The following is an 18,378-nucleotide window of genomic DNA, read 5'->3' on the forward strand; positions in this document are numbered from 1 at the left end:
AAATCCAATAATATGAGGAATTGGAAATTTGTTGATTGTCATCCAATGGTCTCTCTAATTTGGTAATGAGAAATAGATCCAACATTGTACAGTCTATATACACTGTCAGCTTGTTTGTTTGTGACAGTGTCTGGCTGTGTACAACATAAGGCTCTTGAAATCTTGCTTCTCCTATCTCAGCCTCTCTATTAGTAGTATTATTTCATGTTTTTACACTATACTATGGTTTTCAGAATAGCTTATATATTTCAAAAGTATTTATATACCCAAAAGAATGATAATAATCATAGATGATTAACTAGGGAGGTGGCTTGTAAAAGAACAACAAAGTGAGACTGAATGCTTTGCTTGACATTTGTAACTCTTGTGTCAAGTTTGAAGAAGAGGACTTTATAAGTTACCCTTTCTCTGAGATGAATACTTTTCCAAATTATCACAGCTAATGAGCCGAATTCTTACCCTCACCTAATGTTTGTGCTACCCTCCAAGCAGAACCATTGTTCACTGAAACAATTGGTGAATGTCTTTATGGATAGACCATCTTAATACATACACCATTTCTTAAATGAATGTAACCTGTTCTCTGTGGGCTGAGAATGAAGTCACTCACTCAAGTCAAATAGCTTTGACCATAGCAGGAAGTCTGTATCCAAAAATCGAGCCTACAATTCATTTCTTGGTGCAGCAGAACTATCAACTCTCAGCTTAGCTACGATGAAGGTAAAATCCTTTGGTGATGTGAGGGTCATTGAAATACAGCCTTTTTACAATGAAACCCAATGTCTAAAAATTGTTCTTATTTTGGGCTTGTACCACAGTAAGAGTCAAGATTTTAAACTCTACTAAATAGAAAACAAACAAAAAGACTTTACATATTCATGTTCATTTAAGAAAATACTAGTAGTGATGTATTATTTTTAAGTATACAGCTAATATATTTGGAGTTATTTAAAATTTATATTGAGAAAAATATATTTTCACTATTGCTTTAGATGAGCATCTACGTAAGACTGTTAAATTGATTGTTGTTTCATATCAAACAACTTTTATAATGCTTAATTTTATTGTTATAATATTTTATATATTTTAAGGAATACGACAAAAAAGATATTGTAGGTATTGAAGGGGGGTCTATGGGAGGAGCGGTGGTACAAAAGGGGAACAAGAATGTGATTCAATTCTATTTAATTAAAATACGTTTTTAAATGTTAACAAATTCAGATAAATTGAAATCATGTAACTTTTCTCATCATAATGCAATAAAAGTTTAAAAAAATTAACATCTTGTTAATTATTATAAAAACAGACACAAGAAGAAATAGAATACATGATGTCACCCAAAGCCATTGATTTTCTTAAAAAAATACATTCTTTATGATTTTTTTAACACTAGGCAATTGAGAGAATAAAAAGATAATTACAGACGATGATGAAAATGGAAGCTGCTAAATTAAAGAAATAGACGTAAGTATAAACAAAAAATCCAAACTAAGAATGTGTACATTTTGTTTTCTATTTCTGAGATTATTTACAAAGAAAAAAATCTACCAATGGAAAAATATGTAAAATTGTTGGACAAGAGTAAGTTAATAATTAAATGCTAATAAATAAATTACAAATACTTTCAGGTTCACTAGTTATAAGAGACATCAGAACAAAACCTTGAAGAAAAATTGCTACCATTGACGAAGATGGCTAAAATTAAAGTCTGTTAGTCAAAACGATTGGCCAAGATGAAAACAACCAGAATTCACACACTTCTGTTACACTTAGAAGTCCACGGAAAACCAGCAGTATTCATGTGTGTGTGTGTATGTGAGAACGTGTGTGTGTGTGTGTGTCCATTTTCATGTAGGTATACTAAGTACTAAAAGAAAATCCATAGTAGAGTATTTTTAAAAGCAAATACTTCACAATTCTAGTTGTCTATTAACAATAAAAGAGATGAATAATTAAAAACGTATTTGCATAAGTAAGGAATTATTGTTCATGCAGTGGCATAATCAGATGTCATAACACTGAGCCAAAGAGGCTAAAAAATATACTTATTTTCAAAATGTGTTTATTTTCATATTTCTTTAATTATTTGAGAGACAAAAGAAATACTGGTGGGACAAATATACAAAATACTTGTCCAAGAAATCCAGAAGATATGTATCGATGGGGACTATCTAGCTGCTGTCTTGTTATAGAAAGTGAAGAACTAGCATGGCTTTAAGGACCATTCCTTTCAGCGTTAACTACACACTATCCACATTGTGAATGTGGAACAGCCTGTATATCCTGGAATTCTATGTGAGCTCTTGTGGATTTATTTAAATCCAAACTTCTAACAGGCAATAAAGTGAACACTGACAGAGACTCTCAAAGAGACAGTCTGCTCTGGAAACACCAAAAGCTTACACTAAAAAAGTTGACTCTGTAAACTAAGGTTTGTCCATAACAGATATGCAGAGAACCCAATTTCACTTCAGTCACCTTCACTGCCGCTTGGTGGCTCTTCCTTCTTCCCCGGAAGAGTTGGGAGTAGTTAGGACAGGGAGACTCTGAACCAGAGAGCAGATGAACCGTAGGGTGCCAAGAATATTGGTTGTGGACCCATGGGAGTCGTGCATCTGTTTTAATTATGCATTAAATGTTGGGAGCTACTTGCAAGATTTTAAAGTGTAATTCACTTTTGTAAGGACAAAATATTGTGGCATATGAGAAAAGCAAAGAACAAAACAGCAAACTACAATGAAAGGAACATAAAGTCCTCCTTCTCAAAAGAGAATTAGCTGAGGATGATTCAGGGCAAGTCTGCAGTAACTCTTACAGAATAGACAAAACCAAACGTTCCTAACCTTGTCTACAAGCATAGAAATGTGGAGACAGTACCTCAATTAATTGTTTTCAGGTTAACATAACCTTGACCATGAAACAAGATTGCATTTTTAAAAATCTATTATAAGCCAGTGCTATAGCAAATATCTCCTAAATCCTTTTTACAAATTTAAAGTTGGCACAAAAAGTAACAATCAAAACAGAGATGTTTAAGAAGCAATTTATACAGTAAATAAAACTCACATAGCCCAAATCACACATTCCATGAAAGGGCTACATGTTAACGCCATAGAACTCAAATATTGAGGCCAGACTCTCAGAAATATCTGAAGAGACAATTTTAGAAAGAAAAAAAATTCTGTATCCATTCCTCTGTTGAGGGACATATGGGTTCTTTCCAGCTTCTGGCTATTATAAATAAGGCTGCTATGAACATAGTAGAGCATGTGTCTTTATTACATGTTGGAGCATCTTCTGGATACATGTCCAGGAGTGGTATTGCTGGGTCTTCAGGTAGTACTATGCCCAATTTTCTGATGAACTTCCAAATTGATTTCTAGAGTGGTTGTACCAGCTTGTAATCCCACCAGCAATGGAAGAGTGTTCCTCCTTCTCCACATCCTAGCCAGCATCTGCTGTCACCTGACTTTTTGATCTTAGCAATTCTGATTGGTGTGAGGCAGAATGGATACAGAAAATGTGGTACATTTACAAAATGGACTACACAGCTATTAAAAACAATGAATTTATGAAATTCTTAGGCAAATGGATGGAACTAGAAAATATCATCCTGAGTGAGGTAACTCAATCACAAAAGAACACACATTGTATGCACTCAGTGATAAGTGGATATTAGCCCAGGAACTCAGAATATCCAGGATACAACTCACAGACAACAGAGAAGGAGGAGAGAACAAATTTAAGAGGAGGAAGAAAGACAACAGAATAGAAGGACCTAGAAATTATAAACTAAGAGAGCAGTATGCATAATGCAGAGAGAAAGAGGGACAAAGAAGAAGCTGCAGAGAGCTGAAAGAGCAGGCAGTTTCCTCCTTATGATGGGATGAAACAAGTCTTTTCGTAACAAGGCAGGCTTACACTAATTAAAGAGAACAAAGCTTTTTCCTTATGGACTTAGGTTTAATTCATTTAGCAATAAAAGGGGTAGAAGCCTCCCCTTTTTTCTCTATGCAATAATGATTGTACCTCATTTTCATCCAAAAAAACAAAACAAAACAAAACAAAAAAAAAACAAAAGAAAGAAAGAAAAAAATGAGGTTTACTTTTTCCAATACCAGATTAATCTTTTTCTAAGAGCTCAAGAGAGATAAATAGTGCAGAAGAGAGATAGGAGGATGCTTGGGCTCAACTTCACCAATGATGAGAATGATAGGGCTTCTGCAGGAGCCCAGCCTGTCCACAGGGTCATCCCAGGAAGCCTGCTGCGACAAAGGTCTTCAGAGCATTTATCCTACAGGACATCAATGGCATCAGAGAACCCACTAGAAAGGCCTTTTCTAGGCACTGTGCCAGAGTCATGAAATGTGAGCTCTGCTAGGGGAAATGATGTTTTTCATGGAGGCTCTGGGGTTCTGACTCCTCTTAACCAGGGAACTCTGCTCTAATTCAGGGTCACTCTGAAAAAGTGTGTGTCCTTCTGTGTAGTTAGATCTGGGAAATCTTGCTGAAGTGTACCTCTCTGTCAACAAAGAGAGCTTTGAAACAGGCAGACAGGGCTTAGCCCCAGGTTTAGTTTAGAGCCCTAAACAGTTGTGAGTATTGTGAGATCCAAAAGCAACTTGTGAAAAATCTATTCTGAGGGGCTTGCCTTGACAGTTTTCAAATATTGACCAACATCAGTCACACATGGTAAGTACAGGCAAATGAAGTAAAGTACAGAACAAAAAGAAAAGTTGAAGGTTATCACATTATTCATTGTTATGTTTTCAAAGATTTAAAAGGGACAGTTATCAATAATTGGTAAGGTCTGGGTTTTGTTTTTTTTTTTTTCTGTCACTATTCATTTGTCTTGTAATTTCCCCAAGTGTAGGTATCGCAACCATTGGTGTATAGCCTTCCAGATTTTAAACTGAAAAATGTGTAAATTATGTAAAATTTTCAATTATGCCAAAAATTGCAATAAAGTTACTTACATGTCTATTTCTCTATATACACATTTTTTTCTGGACCTTTTAAGTGTGCCATGCTACTTTAATCACTTGTGCAATGAACTCATGATCTTTTGTTGCATGCAATATTCCTAGTCCTTAGAAGTAAACAAACAAACAAACAAACAAGCAAAAACATGAATTGAACATTCTTTTAGCAGCCGTGTGCTCATATAGTTAAAGCCAAGAGTCAGTGATGGTTCCGTATCTTACAGCTTATTTCTTTCTATTCCTTTCTCTATATTTTCTTACAATCTTATAAAGGGCATTGATTAGACCTGTTCATTTTTTTTTTTTACATTCTCTTGTTTATATAAAAAGCATCCCAAAGAATCACAGGATGTTTTTTCCCCAGTGACATTTCTAAGTTCTATAATGTCTTTCCTTTGTTTTGTTTGGATTCTAATAGACTTCATGATTTGGTCATCAACAAGTGGTATCATTTCTTCATTCCCAGCCTTAGAGATTGTACAACATTTCAAGTAGAAGTAGCGATGGTGAGCAAGCCCACCATGTTTTAACCTTCCCTAGGTGGATGATTGCCTGCTCTTCATTCCCTTCAGAACATGCAGGGCTGAGTCAGAGGGCAAGACAGGATGAGGAGAGTCTGGCTTGGTCTGCTGTGGTTTGCTGCCATCAGAACCCAACTTCCTTTTTGCCATTAGATTTCTCTCATGTTTATTTAGAACAGATATTCAAGTCAGATTCAGTGCATTTTAGAGACTCCTCATCAATGAAAATGTTCTTGGAACCCTTTGAAGCAGACAGTGCTGTCTTTAGACCACTCCTTTGTTTTCTGATAACTCCTACAGATTTATTCTGTTGGGTTGTCTTCTTCATTAGCCCCACAGAAAGCCATCTTAGTCCATCCCTGTACAATGTTTCTCCGGCACCTTCCCCAAAGCTTGCTTCCCATACAGCCTCTGTAACCTTGAATGTGGACTCACTCATTTCTAAAGGGCCCATGTTTTCTTGCTTTCTCAGCAATGCAGCCAGGCAGCAGTTTGTCCTTCATGTCAGACTTTTATGGTAGTGGCTCTAAAACCGACACCTAAATCTCATCAAGTCCAGAGGGCACGGGTCAAGAATCAGGGACTTTCTATGAAATTATTCTCTTTGGACTAAAAAAAAAATATATATGGCTCTCTACATGCCCTGACACCCACATCACTGAGGGAATAGAATATACTACAGCATCCTGGATGCCTCTCATTACATGCCTTGTCTACATTCCATTTAAATATATGTGACAGGATTACAGAAAGCCACATCACAGTCCTTCTCTTTAAGAATCTATCATCTTTCCTTTGAATATGTAAGAACTGCTGACAACACAGCAGGGGAGAAATGAAAAAATCTTGTTTTATTGTTGAACTTTTGACACACACGGACCATATATATATGTATATGTATACATATATACACATATGTGTTTTTATTATATTTTTATAAATTCATATTTGAGAATATCAAAGCATTTGTCATGACAACCAATATTTTCTCAAATTAAAGTGTCATTCATTTTTTCTCAACTATGAAAAATTCATGTGGTAATAGTTTAGATAATAACATCCTATGCAAACTCTTGTATTTGGTCCTGCTTACCATGACTTGAGCTTATGAACTAAAGTAGATGCCTCATTTTATACACTGCCTTGAATAAAATACATACTATTACAGCAAAATAAACGTGATACCTTGGACTTCATTATTCATGGTTACAACTATATTCGGAATGCGGCATCCTTCCTGTCACACTGTAAGTGCATCCAGGGATGAATCAAGCACAGGTGATTAAGTTAGCTCACTGTCATGCTGCCTCAGTCCTTAGTCAGCAGCTACAAGGGACTGTATCTTCTCTTACACTGGTTCAGTATTACTTAAAATGACTACTGTAAACGAGGGAAAATGAGTATAGTATATAAAAGAGTCTCTGTCCTTTAGCTTCTTATTAGTTCAGAAGGAGCATGGTAGATATGCACAAGTATCTCTGATGCATAATAGTATTCTTATTTAAAAAGACAAAGGCCTGAACATTTGGCCTGTGTGCCGGATTCTCATTATCCCTTCTAATGTCACAACCCAAGACAGCTTGGCATGGTCTTCTGAGTAAAGAACACATATTATTCCTTTAATGAGCCCTTTATCTTCCAGCAGAGGCCATGTTTATAATCTCACTGTAAAATCCTTTAGAAAAAAAAGGTAAGGCGTTAATGTTCTGCTCCATGTTTATTAACTTTTAAGGTATGCACTAAAAGAACAGAGTGACCTGTTAGTCTTTTTTTATCTACTTGGCTTCTTTACACCCTAATTAGGTCAATCCTCTGATGGTAGAAAACTTAAAAATACTTGCTCACCTTCCACTATCTACTTCTATTATTTTTAGAAAAGGTCATTTTCTAAATTGTGTTAGTGTAAAGATTTGGTGAGACTTCATTTATCTGAGTTATCCAAATTTCTCAGGATATTCCAAATTTCTCATCGAGGATAACACATGTCTTTAGGGTTAGGAAAGAAAAGAATAAAGGGAAAGTAGAATTTCCTTTATCAAAAACGCACATCCTAGGTTATAAATTAATACTCCTAACATAAACACTTCATTGTGAGTCAGTTTTCTTATCGAAGCTATAAAATGTGGGATGTAAATTAACTGGAGGAGTGCTATATCTTTCTCATGGCCTCAGCAGGTCATTCCGTTGTTACTTTGTCTTATTTACTTGAGCAAAGCATCCTAGCAGTGAGGATATTTCAGGAAGAAGGCTGTTTACCTCACAGTAGAAATGAAGCAGAGAGGAAAGCAGAACCCAACAACTCTAACTTTCAAAGACATGTCCCAGTCACCTGGTTTCTATAACCTCCTAAAACAGCGCCACCAGCTGGGGATAATTGGACACTTCACAATCAAACCATACCAAATACAAAGACTACCATTGACTCAGACTCAGCCTTCTTGTGGCAGCTCTTCTGTTTACAGTTCTCCCCTGTCTTTGAACATCCAAACTTCTGTACCCCTGCTTGTCTTTATCCCCTCCCTTCCTAAAGAGAACCATCTGCCCTACAGATTCTGTTCTAGTGCCTTGCCTACATGTTAGGTATTATACACCATGCATGTACAGTCACTGCAGAGATGCAGTGCCTACAGAGTTCAGAAGAGGATGGCAGACACCCCAGAATCAAAGCTACAGGTGGATGCGAGTGGCTACGTGGGTATCTTGGTGTTCTGCAAGAGCAGTGAGTGCTCTTAAACACTGAGCCATCTCCCCAGCCCCTTGTGAGAACGTTTTGATCATATGATATTTCAGTTCTTTCTTACTTGGCCCTCTGTCTTCACTTTTATGTTATTTTAACCTACTTCAAGACTTATGTGGTGACACAGAGATGTCACTCAAGTGCCCCCCTCAAGGAAGAAGTTGATGTCCTAACAGCTTGAAATACTGTTCATAGACAATGTAAATTGTAACCCTATTCTGGAAGTACCGTAGCTGCAGGGGATAAAGCTTGTCCAAAATCATATCCTTTCTACTGCAGCCAGCAACCAATGGCTGATTGGAATGAAGATTGATGGAACTCTTGGGTCTGCTAGCTCAGCTGAGCCTGTATTATAGCCTGACTTCTCACTACGCTAAATCCCATTTCTCTTCCATCCTTCCACAGATATGGGTCTTGACAGCTCTCCACAGTAAATACTCTACTACTACACTGCCTCAGAGTCTGCTTCCAGTGATTCCTCTTCATGGGTTCTGTTTAAATGTTAATTCCTAGAGGAAGTCACAGTCACAGACTTTGAAGGCTATGACAAGAGAAGCATATCGTTTTATACTCCTGGGTGCAGGGAGATTAAAATCATGTAGGAGGACTCATGAAGGAGACAAGCATAGGGAACATTTCAGCAATATGGGACTCCACTTGGCTTGGACAATATACATAACCCTCGCAGAATAATGCATCTACTAATATATTGTCAATCCTAGAACCCCCTAGCCATATCAGGCTATACATACTGCTTTCAAAAGTATGCATACTGAATAAGGTTACTCCCCCAGCAACATTTTCTCAAAACCCCATTTCTATTCAAACACTTCTTATAATTCAGTCCTGGAACTACAGGCAATATGCTGATCCAATCTAGATTTCTTTGGAGTCCACATGAAATAATACTGAGCTGAATCCCCAGATGAACTTTGAGGGGAAATCCCCTGTTGTAGATAGAGCTGGTCTTGTATTTTGATGCTAATTCTCCTCTCCTGGAAAGCACTGCAGAGGAGGAACAAATCACATAGACAGGGGCCTTGTGAACCTTCTCCCCACCTTAACTTTTCAAATAAAGGTTAAGGCCAATGATTGGGCAGCAGGAGGGAAGGTGGAGCTGAAAAGTTTTGGGGAAAAGGGGAGAGAGGAGACATGGGGAGGAGACTGGAGAAGAGGACAATGGAGGAGGACAAGGTGAAAGGAAGATGAAACTGAAGCACGTGGTTTGGAGAAATCACAAGTCATATGTGATCTAATAGATGGGAATCGAATAGTGTAGTGGTAGATCTGCCCATTCTAGGCAAGTAGCTTGTATACCAATTAATTGAGTAGTGAATTGATTTGGTAAATTGGGTTAAAAATTTACTGCTACAATCCCCTAATTAACATCTTATACTTTTGCAAATTTGGGTATGAGCTTGAGTAAAATCAAATGTATTATAGTAAGAAATAGGCACAGTCAAGAAATTACTTAATCTGAAGATGAAAAACAAGGTCTATGCCCCTAGTAACCAAACCCCCCTTCTCTTGAACCCTATACAAGGAATCTTCAAACAATAATTGAGGCCTTTGAGAATTTTCATTCCTGGAGTTACTCCCCATACAGTGGAATCTGGCTGACTTGATAGATTTGCTTTAAGTAAATTTTCCTGGCTACTTAGTAGTATGTGGGGGGGGGTATATTAAATTGCTTGAATTAGAGGCTAAGAACCTGTAAGTACCCAGCCTAATTTCCAACCCATTAGCAGTCACACTGGTGCTTAATATTCTAGAAGAAGGAGGACCCTTCTTGCCTTTTGAAATGGATTCTGCCTTTGGTGTTCCTTTCTCAAAGATGCAACATGCTACCTCTGCCTCCAACTTCCCAAGAGTGATGTCTATGTGTTTGTCTCTTTGTCCAAACTTTCCTCTTCTTATAAAGGGACCACTGATGTTAGATGTTAACCTAGTAAATGCTCCTCATAACTTAGCTCCATTTGCAAAGACCACATCATCAAAAGCTATCCTTTTCCAGGCTTCAGTGATCAGAATTTCAAAAGATCTTTAGAGAGAAACAACTCAGTTGTATTAACAAAGATTGTAGATAACTTAAGTTATAACCAATATTTGTACAATTTCCAAGAACTGGATATGTTTCCTGCCATTTAATTTTTCCCCTAAGCCTCAACATTAGAATCCTACATTAGTTTTCTCTGTTTCCTTTCCCATTAGGATGAAGGTACGTAATTTCTATCATCAGAGAAACATCCACCAAGCTCTGATTTGGAAAATGTAAAAGAATACACACACTGTGATAGAGGTATTCCAGGCTAAGGAATATCAGAACTGAGGCACTATCAACTGGAAGACCAGAGTATATACAGACCCAGAAATGGTAGCCCTATTTTATTCTGCAGACCATTGATTGGCATGCTGTCATTTGGGAATCGAACACTGAATATGCAGTTTCTAAGCATGCATCTCTGTCCAGCATGTAATGGCAGAAAAGTTTTTAATATCTTTTCTAAAAACTGCTTTTCATTTTTCACTGAAGAGTTAGTATGTTTTGTCTGCAATTGATTCCCTAACCTTTACAGAAATCTACCTTGAGTTAAATCAGAAGAAATAAGGAAAGACAGTCATGTAACTAAATGTCTGGATGAACCTCTGGAAGTTTGCAGAGGTGGAGTTGGACCTGGGACTCTGACTCAGTCAGCATATCCTATGGATTCTCCCCCATCTCTTATCTCTGATTATTTTGTATGAGATAAATTTTATCTTTCAGACTGATTATCTTGGTGGAATTAGCTCAATAGCCGCCCCTGGGTTTTGGGAGCTCAGAGGAAAGGCCTTCATTCTTTCCCCACTTCCAATTTTCTAAATCCAGACCAAGTTTTTTGATTGGCTTCCCACTCCATAGATGACTCAGTGTGTTCAGAAGCTGAATTCTTGTGAGTTCATTGTAAATTCTGTGGCCAAGCAAGCAGGGCAGCCAAATTTTATTGAGAATGCATGCCAGAACAGACAATTGGAAGGGGGCCCCTAATAGGGAGTCTGAGCATGAAGAAAAAATATGTAGCATACCCTTATCCCCTGGAAAATCATATGAGCCAGCAACAAATTCTTTCTATGTAGACTGCAGAGATGTTTTCTGAGATTTTATTCAGAAGCTTATCTGAGTTTACAGGCATCAATATGTATCTATTTAAACTTTAATTCTAGTCTTAGTATTCACAAGACTAAACCGTGGGATCTCAGAATTGAGATACTCTAGGCAATGTCTCCAATTAAAAAAATAATTTAAATTAAACTAAACAGATCATTCTATGCATTAATTAGACTAAAGCTTCAACTCTCCACAAATCACTTTATTACACGCTACTCTAGTCTCAGTGTTTTTAAAGTACAGCTAGTGGGGTATAGAATGACATGAATCTTTAGTCTTAAATTACTATGTAAGTGCCTCTATCTAAATGACCAGTTGGGATCATGGCATTTGAGTAATGAGCACAAATATTTAGGGAAGATATATATAATTTCATGAAATCAATTTGCATTATCATTTTCATATTGAGAGATAATATAAAACCAATAACCTTCAAAGAATGTTTTCCTACTCCTAGCTACTTACATGGATTCAAACAGGTTATGTAATATTTCCTTGATCCAAGGTCCTTGTCTATGCAAAGATAATGGTCTTGGGATTTACATATTGGATCCTGTGACAGTCAACTCCTGTCACTGTGTTTACCAGGTGCATTTATAAGCATAACCCAAATAACATCTTTCACACTAACATCACCCAGGAGCCTCTGTCCACTTTCATTCTCTTCCCAGTGTTCATACTGTCTTACAGTGCATCTCAGAACTCTTGAAAAAAAAAAACATATATTGCCTTTTCCTTAAAAAAAAAAAAATCAAAATCTGAGAAACAATGACAATATAATCAAAGACAATTTTACCAACTCCCACCAACCTTGAAATTGGCTATGAAAGACAACAAAGAATTTCTTTCATTAAAAAAAAAAATATCATGGTCTCATTTTCTTGCTGACAGCTTTATTCCATTGGTCCTTACATATGAACCTCAGTATAAGGGGAGGCAGAACATTGGGAAGTAGGATGGCTTCTGAGAAAAATATAGAAGTGAGCATCCATTTTCCTTTTATATGTAAGCTCAATATGTAATCCACATAAAATTTTCATGACATACAAGCTGACAGATGTTATTGGCCTGTGTGAAGATATCACTGGCTACTGTGCCTAACAAAGAAAGCAAGGCTTCCTCCTAACCAGTGGATCTGCATCCTCTTTGCAAGAGCTGACAGCAAATGTAGAGACCAACAATCAGTCTTGAATTGAAGACATGATTAATTGTAATTAACCCACGAACTTTTTCAAGCCTATCAAAACTAGGCCGTAGACAGATTCATTTTCACAAAATTTTTCACTAGCAATATAGCAAAACAAAACAAGAGCAGCACACATGTACACATAGTAAATAAAAAGGTTGAGAAACATAAGTATATTTGAATAAGAAACAAAATTGGAGGGCCAGTGTGGCTAGTGTGTGATTTTTCTTGTGTTTTATCTTTTGCGTAGGAAGGATAAACAGATAACCGAGATGTACAGGCTTGGAAAGTTGTTCAAGTTATTGTTTCTGAAACTTCTCTTTTGAAATCTGAAGAGGGCTTTAGGGTCCATCTTAGAAGAGTACCATCTGTTCCTTTTATCATTTCTCTCCAAGAAAGACTATCTTAAAAGATTATATTGCTTCACATGAAAGCACTATCTTGTCAGAGAATGTGCTAAAAAATGTTAATTTCTGATCTACTAGCCATGTTATTACATAACTGTATTTCTAAACCAAATATAGAGCACAAAATTATTTTACAAAGAAAAACACAACCCCATATCAAATCTCTATGTTGTAAAAATTAAAAAGAAAAAAGTACACTCCATTTGTATTGTAGTTTTGTTTTTTTTTAGTTCTAGAAATGTCTTTGAGAAAATGAAAAACTTTCTTATCCACTTCTTATCTGAGTGTGTACAAAGTCCCTCTTCTAGACGTTTTCAAATCTATAGCCATAAAATAATTTTCATTTTTACATTTAGAAGTGTTTATTGTTCCATCCACTGAACCCACACTCATCTATCAGACTTTTCATTCCTTTAGCAGTATGATTTATGATTTATTTCAAATTGTGTGCAAGGTATCTGCATATGTAGGGAAACACACATATTTGGAAGCTGTTTTCATGGATGGATGGATGGATGGGTGGATGAATGGGTGGATAGATGATAGACACGTGGATGGGTGGATGGGTGGATGGATGGATGGATGAGTGGATGGGTGGATGGATGGATGGATGAGTGGATGGATGGATGGATGGGTGGATGGATGAGTGGATGGATGGATGGATGATAGACATATGGATGGCTTTCACTCATCCCAAATATTCCCTTCAAAGTGGTAAATTTCTTATTGCTCATTACACCAAAGACAGTGCTGTATTTGTTTCCATGTTGCTCTGGTTTACTGATTTTGCTAAGCAGCTCATGCTAAAACTACAATCCTCACTCATTTCTTATATTATTATGTCCAAATATTTTAAGTAGTCTGTGAGGCCTATAAGAGAAAGTGGCCAACTCTCTTGATCATTGCTGAATATGTAATTCCTAGAATATAATATACACAATATAATAGTATTGAGTAAAACAATAAATCTCAACTAAAGGTAAAAAATCAGCATACATCAGAAAATATCAAACATGGAAACAAACCTGTGCTTAGTTCTATAAGAGTTGAGCATGCTCTTGGGAGCATGGGTTGCAGAAAGGTCTGATTTTCTCTAGCCTGATAAAAGCTGTTTCTAGTGTGATGGAGATAAGAGATTTTTATAAAATCAACGGAAGTAGATAAATCATGCCATGCTTTGCTCCAACTCAGACAGTGAACAGAGGCCCTGGGACCAGAAAAGAAAAGTAGGCCCTGTGGCTGAAGTACAAAAATTCTGAGAGAAACTCATCAAGCACACATGGAATAGAAATATCTGAGGCAATTTTCATTATCCAACTAAATAATTTCATGAGTTACTAATGTTCTATATGTCAGGAAAAGTACACTGTGTAAGTCATATGAAAGATCCCTCCCTCATATGAAAAGTCCACAAAAATATCCTAAGATATTTTTAAAAATGTACTTGGGCTGGTAGTGGTAGCTTATGCCTTTAAGTCCAACACTCTGGAGGCAAAGAAAGACAGATCTCTGTGAGATTGAGGCCAGCCTGGTCTACAGAGTGAGTTCCAGAACAGCCAAGGCTACACAGAAAACCCCTGTCTTTAAAAACAAATCAAAAATAAAACTATATATATATATATGCTGGGATCACAGTATGAAATCTAGATCATGATATACTATAGACCTAGGAATCACACAGGGAATCAGGGAGCTAAAACACTAAAGGGAAGAAGGCAACAGATTATTAAGTACATAAGAGACAAAAATCAGCTGGACTTTGCAATGTTTCATATACAAAGCATACAATACTGCAGCAACATACATCTCTATCCTACACAACCATACAGATGATGAAACCACTGAATTGGTTCAGTGAAGGTGAAGACTAGGAAAAGAGCATGTTTGATGGGAAAAGGGATTTGCCCAATGATGTTGAAGTATTACTGATTCTCCAGTTAGTGGTTAAGAACCAGCAGTTGAGAATATAGATCTTCTAGTTAAAAAGCCAAGTCGCAGATTCTGTATTATCTAATGGAATCCCCAAGTGTCAAGACATGAACTGCAAAAGAGATACAAGGAAAGCACCTGCAAAATCTCAACATTTAAATGCTGGGCTCCTTCTTTATTATATACTAAAGTCCAAGTTGTACTTGAAGATGTGCTGCAAAGGAGCTGAAACTCCTGCCAGGAACACACAGCTTCCATGAGTCATCACCCAGACTGGGCTGGGATTTTCAGTGATGTTGCCACCTTTGAGTTGTTTGTGATCCTGTAAGTTAGCCCTCCCGAACACTCTTGCACATGAACCCAATAATCACACTGATTCACTAAGCTAGACTTGAGAATTGTTTCTTGCTGTAGCATCAGTGCCCTAACTGGGGTGAGCAGACTTTTATCTGTATCTCCCAAGAAATATCACACAACACTGGTATTAGATCAATTGTGCCATCTTTGAGACATGGTCAGGGTAGGTGAGAATTGAAGCCCACAGAAACCAAGGAAAGAATGTTATTTCCAGAAGCAAGCTATAAGTTCCATACTTCTAATCTTCAGAAATCCATATGGACTGTAATTTGTTATTTGGATGTTGCAATAATTGTCATTATTGAGTTGTTTGGAATGGAGTGGTTGGTCCTGAGACCTACCATTCCCTCTGGGTTTTCCTGTGATCTTCTACCATTTGCTTTCTTTCTCTTCATTTAATTAGCATTTCTATCAAAATGAATTCTTCCAATTTTCCTTTTGTAATACCTCCCAAGCAAAGTTCTGATTCTAAGTGAATTCACCTGTTTTACTTCTTTGCTCCTACCTAATACTTCAGAACCCTGCAGCCACACAGATTATTGCCTTATGAGATTCATGAGTATCTTCTCTATGACATTTCCTACAGAGATGTGGACATACATCTATTCACTCCAGTTAAGAAAGTGACAAAAAAGTAGGGAACCAATTCTCTCAAAGTTGGCTTTGGTGAATAAGTAAGTTTATAGTAGTTGTGTACAGGAATGTGGGTGACTCAAAGAATGCTATATTACTGAAAAGCTTGCCCTCAGCATGGATCAAGGCTAACAAAACGTGCATCCCTGGAGCTCCCTGCCCAACATGCTGGCAGCTCCATCAACAGGACCAACTCCTCCTCTATCAGTTGTTTACTGTTTATATAAATTCAGAAGCCCTATGACTCCTGTAACTTTGTCAGTTTTCTGAGGATTGTAACTTGATTTTATTCCCCCAGTTTTACGAGTGTCCCTCTTTTCCCAAGAGGAAGCATTTCAACTTAGAAAAGGTATATATAGTAATAATTAATGTCTACTGACCATTAACGTTAAAATAAAAAAGCAAGTCTTCCTTTTGCTTTACTCAAGTATCTATCCAATTTTTTACTACAATTAGTTTAAATGCCAGAGCTGTATGCTAATCCCCAAAATTGCACCATTCAGTGTCAGAAACTAATTCTGATTTAGTTACAAAGAAAGGAACAACAAGAAAAAAGTTGAAATCATCAAAGACAACATTTTTCAACTTCCTACAGATAATTCAACATTTCTTAGGGACAGCGTAAAATCTAATGCCATTGGCTTTAGAAAATTGTTTCAACAGCTACATCAGAGCTGCTTCTTATGAGAAGTGGGCACTGTCCTAATGCCTGGCCTCAAAGAGAGTATATAGTTCAATGATTTTTGAGCAAGTGTAACAGGCAAAACACAAAAGAAGATCCATTTGTAGAATTCCTAACACAATAGGTGTCAGATCCCTCCCAGAGTACATCACTAATAAAACCTTGCCAAATGCAGTCATCTCCATATACATTTTTCTTCCTCCGTCATGTATCTGTGGGCAAGTCTCTATGTAGCCCTGTTCTCTAAATCCATGGTATCATGGCTTCTCAGGCAACTTGATATATTATTATCCATAAATGCTTTACTTTCGTTCTCCATCTCTGTCTTTTTCCTGCTTCCTCCCCACATCCTGGATCTCCTTTGAATTAGATGATATACCTTACACTAACAATAGAAACAGACCCAAACTCTGCATAGTAATATAGTAATACCATATGGCTATTTAGCCATCAGAGGTGGTAAAACTCAGAGGATGTTCAGCTCCCCCTCCATAGAATAGTTCAGAGATGTGCTCAGAGGCATGTAAAATGAAGTGACTTGTCCCGGGCTCTGGTGACTTTGGCTGTGGCTTGCACAATACTAATTTTCAATCAATGTCAATAAATCATAGAGCTGCACTTCAGCCATGGGATTATGTTTTAGTTGACATTGCTACCTGTAAAAAACCTGGACCTGAAATACAGTACAAGTTTTTAGGTTGAAACTCTAGGTATATGTGCCTTTCTCAGAAATTGATTGGTATATGCCTTTAAACATTAATAGCAAGATAAAAAGAATATGTTAATGTACATTAACTGGTAGAATTTCCTTCCCTTTTTTTTCTTGCTATCAATCCTGTTATTTTAGAAAGACCATTATTTTCATGTTTGTTTGTCTGTGTGTATTCATGTATTTGTGTGCATGCTTACACATGTGGGCTCATGTGGAGGCCAGAGTCAGCATTCAATATCTTCTTGTATTGCTCTCCAACTTATATTTTAATAATTATTTTATTTATTTAATTCCCAAATGTTGCCCCTCTTCTCCATACTCCCTCCCAGACTTCTTCTCTCCATCTTCCAAACTCTTCACCTCTGAGAGGATATTACCCTCCCCAGGGCATCCTTCTTCCCTGGGACATCAAGTCTCTACAGAATTAGGCGCATCCTCTTCCACTGAGAACAGACAAGGCAGTGCTCTGCTACATATGTGCCAGCAGACCAGGACTAGCCCCTGTATGCTCTTTAGTTGGTGGTGGTTAGTTGACACTCTTGATCTGCCTATGGGGTTACCAGCCCCTTCAGCTCCTTCAATCTTTTACCTAGCTCTTATATAGCAGTCCCTCTCAGTCCAATGGTTGACTGTAAGTATTTGCATCTGTCTCAATCAGCTGCTTGGCAGAGCCTCTCAGAAAACAGCCACACTAGGTTCCTGTATTTTTTTGAAATGGGGTCTCTCCCTAAACCTGAGGCTCACTGATTTGGTTAGACTAGTTGGCCAGCAATTCCCAGAGATCTTCCTGTCTTTACTTTCCCATTCCCAGGATTAGAGGTGTGTTACTGCTGGCCTGGCTTTTTAATAAGTTTAAGAGGGATTCAACTCATGTTTATGCAGCAAGCTTCCTATAGACAGAACCATTTTCCAGGCCGTTTTAATACTTATTTGTATACTATATGTAGTATGAAATAAGCTTCATGGGTGATAAACATGCAAATGGCTACTAAATTCACACTGTATAAACAAGAATTGAAATGCCATTATACAAAATTAATCATAAAATTTTAGCATAGATGTTCAATATAAACACAGTAAAAAAAAA

General features: G+C 37.1%; 1 long non-coding RNA gene across 7 annotated transcripts in view; it reads left to right on the plus strand.

Moving 5' to 3' along the window:
* The window catches only part of LOC116073516, a 61,029-nt gene that overhangs the window by 31,012 nt on the left and 11,639 nt on the right, over positions 1-18,378 (plus strand). For all 7 annotated transcript variants that reach the window (XR_004111844.1, XR_004111841.1, XR_004111838.1 and 4 more), the window contains one exon: positions 1,394-1,464. This is a non-coding gene — a long non-coding RNA (uncharacterized LOC116073516). The remainder of the gene's footprint in view (positions 1-1,393; positions 1,465-18,378) is intronic.

The sequence above is a fragment of the Mastomys coucha genome, unplaced genomic scaffold (assembly GCF_008632895.1).
Source record: "Mastomys coucha isolate ucsf_1 unplaced genomic scaffold, UCSF_Mcou_1 pScaffold23, whole genome shotgun sequence".
In the NCBI taxonomy this organism is placed as follows: domain Eukaryota; kingdom Metazoa; phylum Chordata; class Mammalia; order Rodentia; family Muridae; genus Mastomys; species Mastomys coucha.